Below are 14280 nucleotides of genomic sequence, written 5' to 3' on the forward strand. Positions count from 1 at the left end.
TGGTTACTGGAGAAGTTCCAAGTGAGTGGAGTGCCCAAGACAAGAGGCATTTCTTTGCTAAGATCCATGCCTATTATTGGGAGGAGCCTTTTCTCTTCAAATATTGTGCGGATCAAATCATAAGGAAATGTGTTCCTGAACAAGAGCAATCAGGAATTCTATCCCATTGTCATGATAGTGCATGTGGAGGTCATTTTGCTTCCCAGAAAACAGCTATGAAAGTGATCCAATCAGGTTTTTGGTGACCCTCTCTTTTCAAGGACGCCCACACTATGTGCAAGGGATGTGATCGGTGTCAAAGGCTTGGGAAGCTAACACGTCGAAATATGATGCCCTTGAACCCCATCTTGATAGTAGATGTCTTTGATGTTTGGGGGATAGACTTCATGGGACCATTTCCAATGTCGTTTGGACACTCCTACATTTTGGTGGGAGTGGATTATGTCTCTAAGTGGGTAGAAGCAATCCCATGTAGAAGCAATGATCATAAGGTGGTTCTTAAATTCCTCAAGGAGAACATCTTTTCAAGATTTGGAGTGCCTAAGGCCATTATCAGTGATGGAGGAACCCACTTTTTCAATAAGCCTTTTGAGACTCTTCTAGCCAAATATGGGGTCAAGCACAAGGTAGCTACACCTTATCACCCTCAAACAAGTGGCCAAGTTGAGTTAGCCAACCGGGAAATCAAGAATATACTGATGAAGGTGGTGAATGTGAATAGGAAGGATTGGTCTATTAAGCTCCTGGATTCATTATGGGCTTATAGGACCACTTACAAGACCATTCTTGTAATGTCTCCTTATCACCTTGTTTATGGCAAAGCGTGCCATCTTCCAGTAGAGGTTGAATATAAAGCATGGTGGGCAATCAAGAAACTCAACATGGATTTGACAAGAGCCGGGTTGAAGAGATGTTTGGATTTGAACGAATTGGAGGAAATGAGGAATGATGCTTACCTCAATTCAAAAATTGCAAAAGAGAGGTTGAAGAAATGGCATGATCAGTTGGTAAATCAGAGGAATTTTGCCAAGGGGCAAAGAGTCTTGCTTTATGACTCTAAGCTTCATCTTTTTCCGGGAAAATTGAAATCAAGGTGGACGGGTCCTTTCATAATTCATGACGTGCAATCAAATGGAGTAGTGGAACTACTCAACTTCAACAGCACTCAAACTTTCAAAGTGAATGGGCATCGTCTCAAGCCCTATATGGAATCATTTTCCCGAGACAAGGAGGAATTCATCCTCCTTGATCCACCTCTAACGTGAAAACACTCAGTTCATGGTTGAACTTAGTCTCTTCAAAGACTAAAAAGTTCATCCTCTTTTTGTTCCATTTTGCATTAATTTTAGTTTAATCTAGTTTTTTTCTTGTGTATATGCATGTTTTGATTTTTATTTTTGCCCTTAAGTTCATTCTAATGTGGTTTGAATTGGTTTTTGTGTTAACATGTAGGTAGGAAAGCTTAAAGAATGAAAACAAGGGAAAACAGAGGAGAAAAGCCAAGACACAGCAAAATTCGCACCACCCAATCCTCTGGTGCGAAATTCGCACAACGCATCCCCCTTATGCGAATTTGCTTTTGTGACCAATTTTCAAAAGCATGCTCTCGGTCTCTACCCAAAATCTCAGTGCGAAAAGGCACAGGAATGCTAACCTTGTGCGAAATTGCCTTTTTGACTATTTTAAAAAAAAAAAAAACATGCTCTCTATCTTGGAGAACCACAGGAATGCGAAAATTTCGCACTTCACTATTCCTTTTGCGAAATTCACATTTCTCTTTAAAAGCCATTTTCTCTTCTTCAATTCTAAGCTTGTTCTTCTTCAATTCTCTCAACACCTCTCTTCCGATCACCCCTTTCCATCCACAAGGTCCTCTCCTTCATCATCCCCCATCCTCAACCCCACCATGGCAGCCCATCTCAAGAGTTTCATTCCATAGCCGTGGCCAACACTATTCACAACAGTCCGCACCTTCCATTTTCAGCTTTTTCTCCTCCTTCCACCATAAAAAACCCTCCATTTCTTCACTCAACACTCCAAATTCATCCCTAAACCCAATCCAACCTTGATTTTTCAAAATCAAAACCTCAAGCATAGATTTCAAAGCCACGGTTTCTTCATAAGAAACCCATTGCCGCCGGCTATGAGAGCTTCAAAATCTCTCATTCTCTTCTTGTAAAGCTCTCATTTCCAAGCTTAGCCACCATGAAAAACTCCTTTCCTACCTCAGCCAGCATTTCCCACCCTCAAAAACCAAGAATTGTTGCCATTTGAAACCACCACAATTTCGCATTTGCACGGGTGAATATTGCATTGTGCGAAATTTGCACAACACACTTCCCTTGTGCAAAATTCACACCACCCTTCCCTTGTGCGAATTTTTGAGCTTCTTCATCCCTACCCTTCCCAATCCCAAGCCTCTGAACCTCATTTCTTTGCTCCATTATGCCTAAGACCCGAGGAGGTTATGCCTCAGCTCCCCAGAGCAGTCAAAGAGCTGCCCCTGTGCGGGCCTCACTAGATGCACCCCCACATTTACATGATTCTCCCCCTCAACGCAGATACCATGCGAAGAGAGCAGTTGCCACGCCTGTGGCCCCTACTCAGATTCCACCTAGGAGTCCTCCTACAAAGAAGGCCAAGACTTCAGAGCCAAGAGAGTCCTCCAGAGCACCTCGAGATTCACAGTCTCAGCCTCCTCCCACCAGGTGCCTTATCCTCGCCAGCTCGCCCATTGAGGGCAACTTCGATTGCCGATCGAGAGCATTCCATGCCGAGGCATATTTTGATCACTCTATTTTGCGACAGCAGCCTGAGTTGGGGGATTCATACCGCCTACTTGAGAGGTACCATCTTGTACCCTTTATGACTCCGCCACAGTTCTTTTATCCTCGAGTAGCTTTAGACTTTTACCAGTCTATGACTACTCGTGGCGTTCCGGTACCAGCCTCGATCCTTTTTACCATTGATGGACGCCAGGGTATTTTGGGGGCTACAGATTGTCGAGGCTTTCCATATCCCTTATGCACCAGCAGATCCCGCTGCATTTAGACGTTGGGCCCCACTTTCTGAGTGAGACATGGTTCGTATACTATCTCGAGGGACATCTTCCCAGAGGATCATTATGAGGAAGGAGCTTCCCCCTGGGATGCTCCTAGTTGATGTGGTGCTTCGCAACAATCTTTTTCCTCCTCAGCATAGAGTGCAGAGGCGAGGGGCCATTCTAGAGGCGTTATTCCATATCTCTGAGGGCTACTACTTTGGCTCCCATCATTTGATTATGGCCGTCCTCCTCCATTTTGAGGAAAAGGTGCATAAGCGGCGTCTTACGAGGGCAAACACCATTCTTTTACTTTTCCCTCGGCTACTATGCCATGTTATGGCGCATATGGGTTTCCCTGCAGACCCTCATTCTAAGCCCCGCCGCCATTGTCGAGAGAGCTTTTCTCTTGACCAATGGAATCAGGTATCGCTCCATCGGCATTCCTCAGAACTTCCCGAGCCAAGGGAAGTCCCTCCACAGCCTTTACCATCTATATCTGCTCCGTCCACTTCAGCTCCCTCGGAGCCCGTACCAGCGGCAGCATCGTCTCACGCCCCACCTGTTGTTCCTCCTACCTCAGAGCCGCCCATTACTATCCCTGGTGCAGAGTATCGTGACTTGCTCGCTTCTTTCCAGACTCTGACCACTACTCAGACGGCTATTATGGAGCGGATGGACCACTTCCAGCTTCGGCAGGACCAGCAGACTCTCATTCTCCGTGAGATTCAGCAGCACCTCGGTCTTTTGCCACCAGCTCCACCTGTTGCTCCTGTGCCCTCAGAGCCTTTTGCTCCAGCTGATGATTCTGCTCTAGCTGATGATGCTACACTTGTAGCGATACCTTCCATAGTTGCAGCGGAGGACCCCTCCTATCCACCAGAGGAGCCTACTACTTGATCATACGATCACTCCTCTTCCTTTTTTGTTTTTATTTTGTATCTATATTCTATGTTTTTGGATGTCATATATATTTTGGATGTGATATACTGACATTGGATGTATTCCATGTTTATCTTGTATACTGTACTCTCTCATTTTATATAGACATCTTCCTTTTTTGTGTATATTATCTATTCCTTTTTATTTCCTTTACTCATCACTCTTATCATTTCTTTTTCTTTTGCAACATGTGGTTTCTCATGTTCATTCAGAGTCCCTTACTATCAGGAGGTATCACTTCCTCCCTTTTATTATCACTTGCTTTTGGAACATTGGGGACAATGTTCATCCTAGTTGGAGGGAGAGTCGAGGAAGTAATTTGTTGAATTTTTGGTTAAGTTATTTTGCTAACAAATTTTTTGCAAACTCTCTTTGTTTTCTCAAAGATAAATTCTCAAAAATAAATGGGAGAAATTAAATTCTTATCTTATTGCCATAGTCTCAGAGTTTGTATTATGCTTATTAAAGTTGATAAATTGTTGAAGCTCCTTTTGATTTCAATCTTAAGTCTTCCACTCTAATCTTTTCACACACTGAACACATTAGATTCCAGTTATAAGATGGAAAACTTTCTCACCCCCTAAACTTAGGAAATTTTCAACTTGGTGCCTTTGACCTCATTCTATTAGTGTTGGGACACCTTATAAAAGGCCAATGTGTCTTATGAAAAAATTTGCTTCACTTGCTTTGAAACCCGAGTAAGGTCCGAGGGGTATATGGTAAAAATCTTTGAAGCCTGGTGGCCTAAGCCTTTATTGGTTGGGAGTCACCGACCTCACTGCTCGTTACATGGGTGGATGGGTTTAAAAAAAAAAAAAAAAAAAAAGGTGCATTCTTAGCCTTTTATATGGGGGTTAGGGTTGCTAAAGTTAGAGAAAAACCTTAGTTGGGGGGAGAATGTAGTTTGACATACTATAACTGGAAACTAAGCACCTTAACACTTAGATTTTTGTGGAAGATTAAGAGTTGGTCCTTTGGAAGTGGAAATTATTTTGATACTCAAATTTTCATAATGCCCACTCTTTGTATGTTGTGATAGGTAAGTTATTTGATGACTCTTGTTGATGATTGAGTTTTATATCCTTGACTTGCCATGTGAGAGTTTGATCCAATCATGCCATTTGATTATTTTTTGGAGTGATCAGCATGATTGTGTAAATTATTATATTATCTATTTTTCTTTCTTTCTTTTTCTCTCCTTCATTGCTCAAGGACTAGCAATGTGTCAGTTGGGGGGAGTGATTACTACCAAAAAAGTGTTATTTTGCGCTTTTAATTCATTATGTTTTAAGCACTTTTGTGTAGTAGTTCTCCATCTTTATTCCAATTGGCATGTTAAGGACCTAGCAATGACTTCTAATCATATTTGTGGCTAGTTTTAGTGTTTTGACAGCTTTTTGGATCATTAAGACAAGCCAAGTAAAGGAGAGAAGCAAAGAGGAAAATAGAGTGAAGAAAACAGAGGACAACAGTTACAGTCTTCCTTCGCACTTTTGGAGCACTTCCCGAAGTCCATTTTCTACATGCTATATACCATTTCAAAGCTCAGGAAGTCAACAATCCAACGCTTCAAACCGTGTATGATTTGAAGCTGAAATGAGGAAGATATGGCCTTCGAAAGACAACTGCACCATGCATGTGCGAATTTCGCACAACCAACCATGCTTGTGCGAATTTCGCACAACCAACCAAGCATGTGCGAATTTCGCACCAGCCCATGCATCTTTGGTGCGAAATCTCCTTTGTTCTGCCGACTCCACATGAGATTTTTTCTTTTGTATTTTTTGATGTAAATTCCTTTCTTATCCCTGTAATTAGCCAATCACAGGCTTTGCTTTTGTAAAGACTATAAGAGGGGTGGAAATCATCTCTCAAAAGGGGACTAACATATGTTATGTTTTACACTTAGTAAAATACAGAGCTCTCTTTTCTTTCCTTTTCTCTCTACTATTTTCTTTTTCTTGGAAGCCAAACAACCTCTGAGAATGTTTTCCCAGAGGATGAGAGGCTAAACTTTTGGTTTCTTGGAGTGAAGCTTCTAAGTGAAAAGTCCAGATGTTAAAGTGGAAAACTCTCGTGCATTAAATACAGGTAGTTGGAGTTCATAAATGGCTTTTAAATCTAAAGTTTTGCTTTAAATCCCTTAGAATCACTTTGAATGGTCAATACATGTTAAGTTTTAGGTCTCGTGGATACTTATTGCTAGATCCATATCAGACCATTAGTTATCATGTACGAGCCATTGGAAAGTGGCTCAAGGTGAAGACCCATAGTGTCTAAAGCCATTAATGGAACCTGACTACCATTTCTATTGACTTTTTATGGATTAAATCTTTATTATTAAACCTATACCGGTTCGGGAAACAACCATCCTTTATGTTGTTGTCCCCAATACAAGAAGAAGGGATTTCCACTTTGCATTCTGAACTTGATCCTAGCAACCCTTAGCTCCGGGAGACTTTCTTTCTTCCATTTTACCTAGTTCTATATTAGTTTAGTTTCAAACACCACTTTCAAAAAAAATTTTATTTTCTTTTAAACTTTAAGTTTTTGACAAAGGAAATCATCATATTCAATTTCTAATCTTGAGTATATCACTGGTAGAATGAAAACCCATCCCAGAGTTTGACCCTAGAACTGCTATACTATAGTAGCTTTGCTACGCTAGTATGAGGTCATAGGATTTATAAATATTTTTTATTAAAACACCCGACTGGGCACGAATCAAAGCTCTATCGATTTCCCGTAAATTTCCACCTATAGGCAAATAGGGTACTCCCCTTCTACTTTAGAAAATCTCGATTGCATCTTGATTAGCTTCAATGGAGCATCAACAGTCTCCCTAGGCGGTGTCATCTTTCTCGTCCAGGCCAACCCAGTCACCTAAAATGTCCGATTTTTAGTAGTTGAGGATTTATCACCATACAACGCCATTATAGGATGGGTATGGCTGCACAAAATGAAAGTCATCTCATCTACATATCATCAAATGGTGAGTTAGCTTACTGAGGCTGGGCAAGTGGACTTACTTGGCAGTCAAGTGGCTGCCCGACAATGCTACCAGGTGATTGTAGAAGCCAGGCAAATAGACCCAGCTGGAGAAGAACCTGAATCGTTAAGTGCGAAGAGCCAATAACAATTACAGTAGCAGGCAGAAAGAGATCCATCGACTGCGGATCCTCTACTACTTTTGACCTTATCAGACAAAAAAGGTCATATGACAAGTGCTAACTTTTTGCTAACAACGGAGGAGCGTAGCCATGAGAAGCCTTGCTCCGTCAGAATGCAAATGTCTTTGCCTGGACCCATTCGGATATGCTAGGAATTGACCCTTCTATGGTTGCTCATAAATTGAATATTCTCCCAAACATGCATCCTGTGAGACAAAAAGTCTGACGCTTCCACCCAAATCGCCAAAAGGTAATCTAGATGAAAATCGATAAACTATTGGTAATTGGCTTTATCAAGGAAGCCACCTATCTAGATTGGTTGGCCAACGTCGTCATGGTCCCAAAGAAAAGAGGAACCTGACGAGTGTGTGTGGACTATACGAACTTAAACGATGCTTGCCCGAAAGATAGCTTCCTTTTGCCCCAAATTGATCAAATCGTTGATTCTATGTCTGGGAATGGAATGCTTTCTTTCCTATATGCTTTCATCGGTTACCACCAAATCCCCATGTTTTGTCTTGATAAAGAAAAAATGGCCTTCATCACACCTCATAGATTATACTACTATAACATCATGCCTTTTGGGCTAAAAAATGTGGGTGCAACGTATCAGAGGTTGATGACAAAAATCTTCAAACCATTGATGGGACGGACAGTGGAGGTGTACATTGATGACATAATTGTCAAAAGTAAAACCTACACAAAACACGTTCAACAATTGGAAAAAGCGTTCAGCCTAATGCGAAAGTATAATAGGCGTCAGCGCGAGCAAGTTTCTTGGCTTTTTGGTTACTCAACGAGGAATCAAAATAAACCCGAACCAAGTGAAAGTCGTGCTTAAGACACCCATTCCATCCACTAAGAGGGAAATGTAGCGACTAATGAGTCGTCTCGCAGCCTTGGGTTGATTTATAGCCCGGTTCATTGATAAGCTTCGCCATTTCTTCACTACTCTGCATGGAGCCCAAACATTTAGTTGGACGAAGGAGTGCAAAAGTGTCTTTGATGCTATTAATCAATACCTCATAGAACCTCCTACCTTAAGCAATTTAGAGGAGGGGAAGGAATTATACATGTATCTTGTTGTGCCAGATTATGCAGTCAGCGTTGTCTTGTTCCGACAAACCTCAAAAGACGGGCAAAAACCCGTCTACTACGTGAGTAAAGCTTTGATGGACGTTGAGACCCGTTATTCCCAAATAGAGCAGACGACGCTAGCATTGCACATTGTTGCTAAAAAGCTCCGTCCATACTTTTAGGCACATTAAGTGACAATTTTGACAAATCAACCATTAAGGGTCACCTTGCACAAGCCGGATCTATTTAGACGAATGATGAAGTGAGCTATTGAGTTAAGCGAGTATGACATACAATATAAGCCTCGCTTGTCACTGAAAGACCAGGTCCTCGCAGATTTTATAGTTTAGCTACCCCAAAAATGGGTACAAATTGACACCACCAACCATTGATGGATCTTGTATGTAGATGGAGCCTTAAGAACATCAGGGGCTGGGGTAGGACTCGTACTACTCTCCCCTATCGGGTAGCTAATTAAGCAGTTTGTCCACCTCGATTTTCTTGCATCTTGTATGTGATCAATGTCAAAGGCATGCACTTATCCCCTGATTGCCTGCCGACTACTTAACGCAGTAACCAATCATTGGTCGTTTGCTCAGTGGGGAAATGATATAGTTGGCCCTTTACCAACGGACGTGGCTAAAAAAAAACTCTTGATCGTAGCCATAGACTACTCTAGCAAGTGGGTGGAAGTTGGGGCCTATGCTAACATCAAAGACAAAGACGTGACAAAGTTCGTCTAGAGAAATATTTTATGTCGATTCGGAATTCCTCACACCATTATCAGAGACAATGGGCCGCAATTTGATAATAGTACCTTCCGAGAGTTTTGTTTGGAACTAAAGATCAAAAACATTTATTCGATGTCTCGATATTCACAAAGCAATGGGCAGGCAGAAGCGACGAATAAAACGTTGTTAAATTCTTTGAAAAAACAGCTGGAATGGGCAAGAGGTAAATGAGTAAATGAATTGTCTGGTATATTATGGGCTTACAGAACCACCAGTAGACGATCTACTAGGGTCACCCTATTTGCCTTGGCATACGAAATAAAAGTTGTCATTCCTATTGAAATAGGGTCACCTACAGTTAGAACAACAGTGCAAGAATCAGAAACCAATGAAGGAAAACTTGAAGTACACCAAGACTGGGCAAATGAGGAGCATGAGGTCATAGCTATCCGATTAGCCCCTTACCAGTAAAAAACAATGGCTTAGTACAACAAAATAGCGTTCTCGCAATTGTTCTATAATCCAATTGGGAAGAACCTTATGTTGTACTCAAGACGGGAGGAGCAAAGGTGTACCATCTGCAGACACTAGACGAAACGCCACTACTCCATCCTTGGATTGTAGCAAATTTGAAGAAATATTATCAATAAACAAGTTGTGCATAAATCAAATTGTATTTCATTTTTAAACGACTAACAAGTCGGATTGTAAACGGCTAATAAGCCAGATTGTAAATGACATGACCAATATGGCGCAAACCATAAGTCTAAAGAACATCAAGGCATAGCCTAAGCAGCACAAGCCTTAAAGTTCCTATGGGAGAAAGGCTAAAAGACCCAAGATAGTTAATGTTACTCAAGGCCAAGGGAATAACTTGCGCTAAGCAGTGAGTATGATGGTGCAAACCAAATACATAGACTAATTTCACAAACATGCAAATTCATTGAAAACTGTGTTCATTTGTAGCATCCAAAAAAGGGCCAAAAGGCCAATGTCTATACAATCAAAAGGCCTAAACGACCAAAAAAAAGGAAAATGAAAGCAACAGCCTCAGGCTGTATCTTAATCTTCACAACTTATTGTTGCAAATCTGTTTCTCACTTCCAAGTCGTCTACTTGCCCGACACCATCTTCCAACTCAGCTTCATCCTCTTTGTCTAATGGAATGATGGGTATATCATCAATTACCATGTTTCTTCATACAACATTGATAGTCGTAAAAGAACATGTAATCCATCTCCTATTGATAAGCCGCCTCTAACTCCTTTTTTTCTTTAGCGAAGCCGAACACAGTCCGCTCTAGCTCCTGCATTAGCCAAGCACTTTCTTCCTTAGCTTTGGCCTTGGATGATTCTATGGTGGCCATATCCAATTTCAATTGACGAATCTTGGCCTAAAGCATATGATTCTTCATCTCTGCCTTTGTTAGCAGACCTATGCCCTCAACTACCGCCTTCCACGCGACACCTTTGGCTATTTTGGCCATCGCTATCTTTGCCAACAACTCCTTTTGGTAGTGCAGGCCATGGGTCATGTATGCCCTGATTTTTTCGACTACTTTCAGTCATTCAAAAAGATGAGAACGATGTCTCATCAGATTTCGGACCGCGACTACAATCTGTCTCAAAGAACCGATGGGAGTAAGTAAGGAAAAATGATATGTAAACCACATGCATTATGTGTAAAAGGTATCATACCACTTCCGCCGTCTGCATGACTGAAAAACCTTTCAAGCGCATGATCACTTCAATTGTCTCGTCTGAGGTCCCATGTGGGACACGAGCCATGAAGTTCTGTTGAGGGTCGACAGTCACGTCCACTATAATCCTCTCCAGTATTGGGAAAAGCTCGTTCATATGGTACATTGGAGGGTCCATGTTGGTGAATGTTGGAAAGCGCTCCAAAAGAACGTCTAGCTCTTCTCGACTGAACACATCAACAAAAGCAACCTGCGGAGTTTGTACACTAGGCGTGGAGTCATCACCTAATATGGTGACCGTCTCCTTTAGCCCATGAAAATGAATGCTTTCCACGTCCTATGCCTTAGGAGCAAGCGGAGACAGATGAATCGACATCAGCGAAAGAGTGGCAACAAGCTTAGAGGACGAGCCCTTGTCGCCTGTCTTTTGTCTATTTGATGAGGGCCCAACTTCAATGGCCTTATTCAGCCTTTTCTGTTGTCGCTCGTGAAATCTGACTCGTAGATTGGTAGCCATTTCTTCTTCTTTTGTTTCTTCAATTATATGTGGCACAACCAGCTCGATGGTCTCATACCACTCAGTTTGCTTTGCTCCAAACGTCTCGTTCGACTTGATTGAGGTCTCTTGAGCTTGAGGTCGGACGATAGTCTTTTTCTTTGTTGGCCAGGAGGCAAGACTTGAAGTTACTCGGGAAGTGGAACTAGGGGCTTGGTGCAAAGTCCATTTTTTACGTTTTTTTCTCCCGAGCGTTTAAATAAGCTTGTCTTGCCTTTGCGTTAGCAAGATGAGCGACCTTTCTACAATCAAGCACAATTAAGGTGTTATTAAGACACTTAGAAATTCGTTATACTATAAAAAGTATAAATAACTGTGCAGACTTTACAAATTATATGTGTTTTCTTTCTGCAAAATTCTCTTACTTGCTTAAGCCACTTACTGACTTTAACATCAGAGAGGTGTGCCTAAACAAACCATCTGAACAACCTTTTGTGTGATACAATAGTCATCTACATCTTAAGCTACTTAGATGGAATCAATGGTTGTGCTATTGATCCAGTTCTTAGTAGCTAGACGAAACTGCCAGTTCGGATTGTGTAACAACATAAGAATGTTCTTTTATTAAATATAGTTTATGATTTAGATGAGAAAATGTTTTAATTTATAATGTCTTGTTGATATATTTCAACAAGATAGAGATTTTATTAAACATGATGGAATGTCTTAACTTTTAACATCTTATTGATATATTTCCACAAGATAGACAAGTTATCATCAAAATAGTCACATTTTCTCGATATTTTAGGTGAAATGTTGATTTATTGGCGCCACATCAACTATTTTATATTTTGAATTTCACAACCTTTTAGTGGGCTCAAGTGGCGCATTAATAGCCTGACCCAACACACTAAACTTGATAAATGTCAGCCCTACTTGATGTTTAAATACTAATTACTCATTTTGGGTAGCATGTGTAGTCGATGGGGGATTGCAATTCATGCTTGAAAATAAGAAATTGAAATGAAGTGGAGGGGTGGGAATTGAACCCATGACCTCAAGCATATAAAAGGATACCCATAAAACCAAGTTAGATTTATTTTGAATATTAATGTGTACATAATTTATATATATCCAGACTATAAACATTATAAAAATTGGTTTCAAACCTAAATTTGAACATATTAAAGGAAAAAAAATAATATATTAGCAGATTGGTCAAGTAGATAAATAATTAATAATGTTGATAATGTTAATGACTGATTTTATGTTATAAGAATATGGCTCAAAGAAAACCCACAAAAGTTAGAACCTTTCAATATGGAACCATATGTTTGAACTAAGTGTTGAATCCAAATTTAAGGTTTAACTCTTTATTTTCTTAAAAATGTTTTGAAGAACATAAGGTTATTGTAGATAACTTTTGGTCCCTAAAACCACAAAGTTTTCCAAACCAAAATTTAGAATACGCTTATGGAAAAACAGTGTCAACTTTAGCCTAACATTTACAAAACCTTCAAAACCAACTGATTGATTTAGAAACCCAAAAATTTCAAAACCTCAAAATCCAAGAAAATCAAGAAAGATTGATAAAGGATTTAAAAACCAGTATAGTGTTAACTAGTTAAACCAGTTGTTCGAATAGTCAACCTGAAATGCTTAGTTTAATTAAGAAATCATCTCTTCTGTCTAAACAATATGAAAAACTTGTTATTAAAAATCTAATTGGAGCCGATAACTACCCTTTAGTCGAAACATTCCTTCTGTAAACCCAATATAACAAAGTGTTTAAAAATTAAGAACTTTTGTTTAAACATTTTAGAACCAAAAATGTCGAGATAAAAACAAGGTATATGGCATATCATGACCCTGAATTTTTCTTTGTTATATATTTAGCTTATGTAAATATGTCTATTGTAAATAAAGAAATTTTTTTATTTAGTACCCTAGTTCATGGATCAAGGAATTTTAAAAAATGTTTTTATGAACCATGTATCTCAAATCCCTGAAAATTTCATAGAAAAATTAAAAGATATTTTAACTTATCTTTTTAAAATAAAAAAACAAATAGACATTTCTTTTGAAACCATTCCACCTTTGTTTCAAACCGATGGATCAGTAGTACTAGCCTATCACCATGTTTGTATAAAACATAATAAAAAACCACTGATTCCTCAACAAAAACCAAAATGGGAAATGACCCGTCCAAATAAATCTCAAGAATTTTTTACTCATTTTAGAGCCCTTCAAATTTATGATCTTGGACCAACCCGGAATAAATTATTTCATCTCATTGGAAAAACAAAAACCATGTCCATATGGAGAAACAAACCTTTAGAACACATTATTATTCCAAAACCTCTTATTACTCCTTAAGAACAAGATTTTATAACCGAACTCAATGTAGAAATACCAAAACCATCTTCTTACCTCAGCGATGACGCATCATTTTGGGAAAACATTGATGATAAAAGTTATTATAATTTACAAAATGTAATGGAAGGTTGATGTCAGCAATGATGACATTGAAGTAGTAAATGCGTTTCCAACTATAAGAATTTAATGTAGCAGTAGAAGTCAGAACCAGTAAAGCCATGTATTTTGCATGTGATAGAAAAGAGAATAAAAAGACAAAGAGGAAGTGACCAGACAAATTGTAAAAGAAGAAACAAAAGTCAAATCTCATAAGACTTTACCATCTTTGTATTTATTGTTAACCAAACCTCTGAACACCTTGTAAATATTTGTCCTGCCATCATCAACTACCCTAACAACTTGAATAAAATTTCACTTGTCATTTGTAAATGTTCTATCTATAATTAAGTCATAGAGGGAAAAAGAAAAGCAAGTGAGAAAGAAGTGAGAAAAAAGTAAGTAGCAAGTTAAAAGTAAGAGATTAGAGTTTCGGTTGTATCTTCAGCCTTGTAGATTTTTACGATGAGCAATAAGAAAGTAAGAAATTTCTGTTAAATTTCTGCTCTCATTTTATTTTAAATTTATTTTATTTTGTGTCTTTTTTCTTACCTTTAAGGGGTAAAAAGGGTCACAAGATAAAGTAGGGAAATGAAAATTATTTGATTCATATTTCAGTTTTCTTCACTAGTTAATATATGCAATATACATAG

Source organism: Vitis vinifera, chromosome 13 (genome assembly GCF_030704535.1).
Source record: "Vitis vinifera cultivar Pinot Noir 40024 chromosome 13, ASM3070453v1".
Taxonomy (NCBI): Eukaryota; Viridiplantae; Streptophyta; class Magnoliopsida; order Vitales; family Vitaceae; genus Vitis; species Vitis vinifera.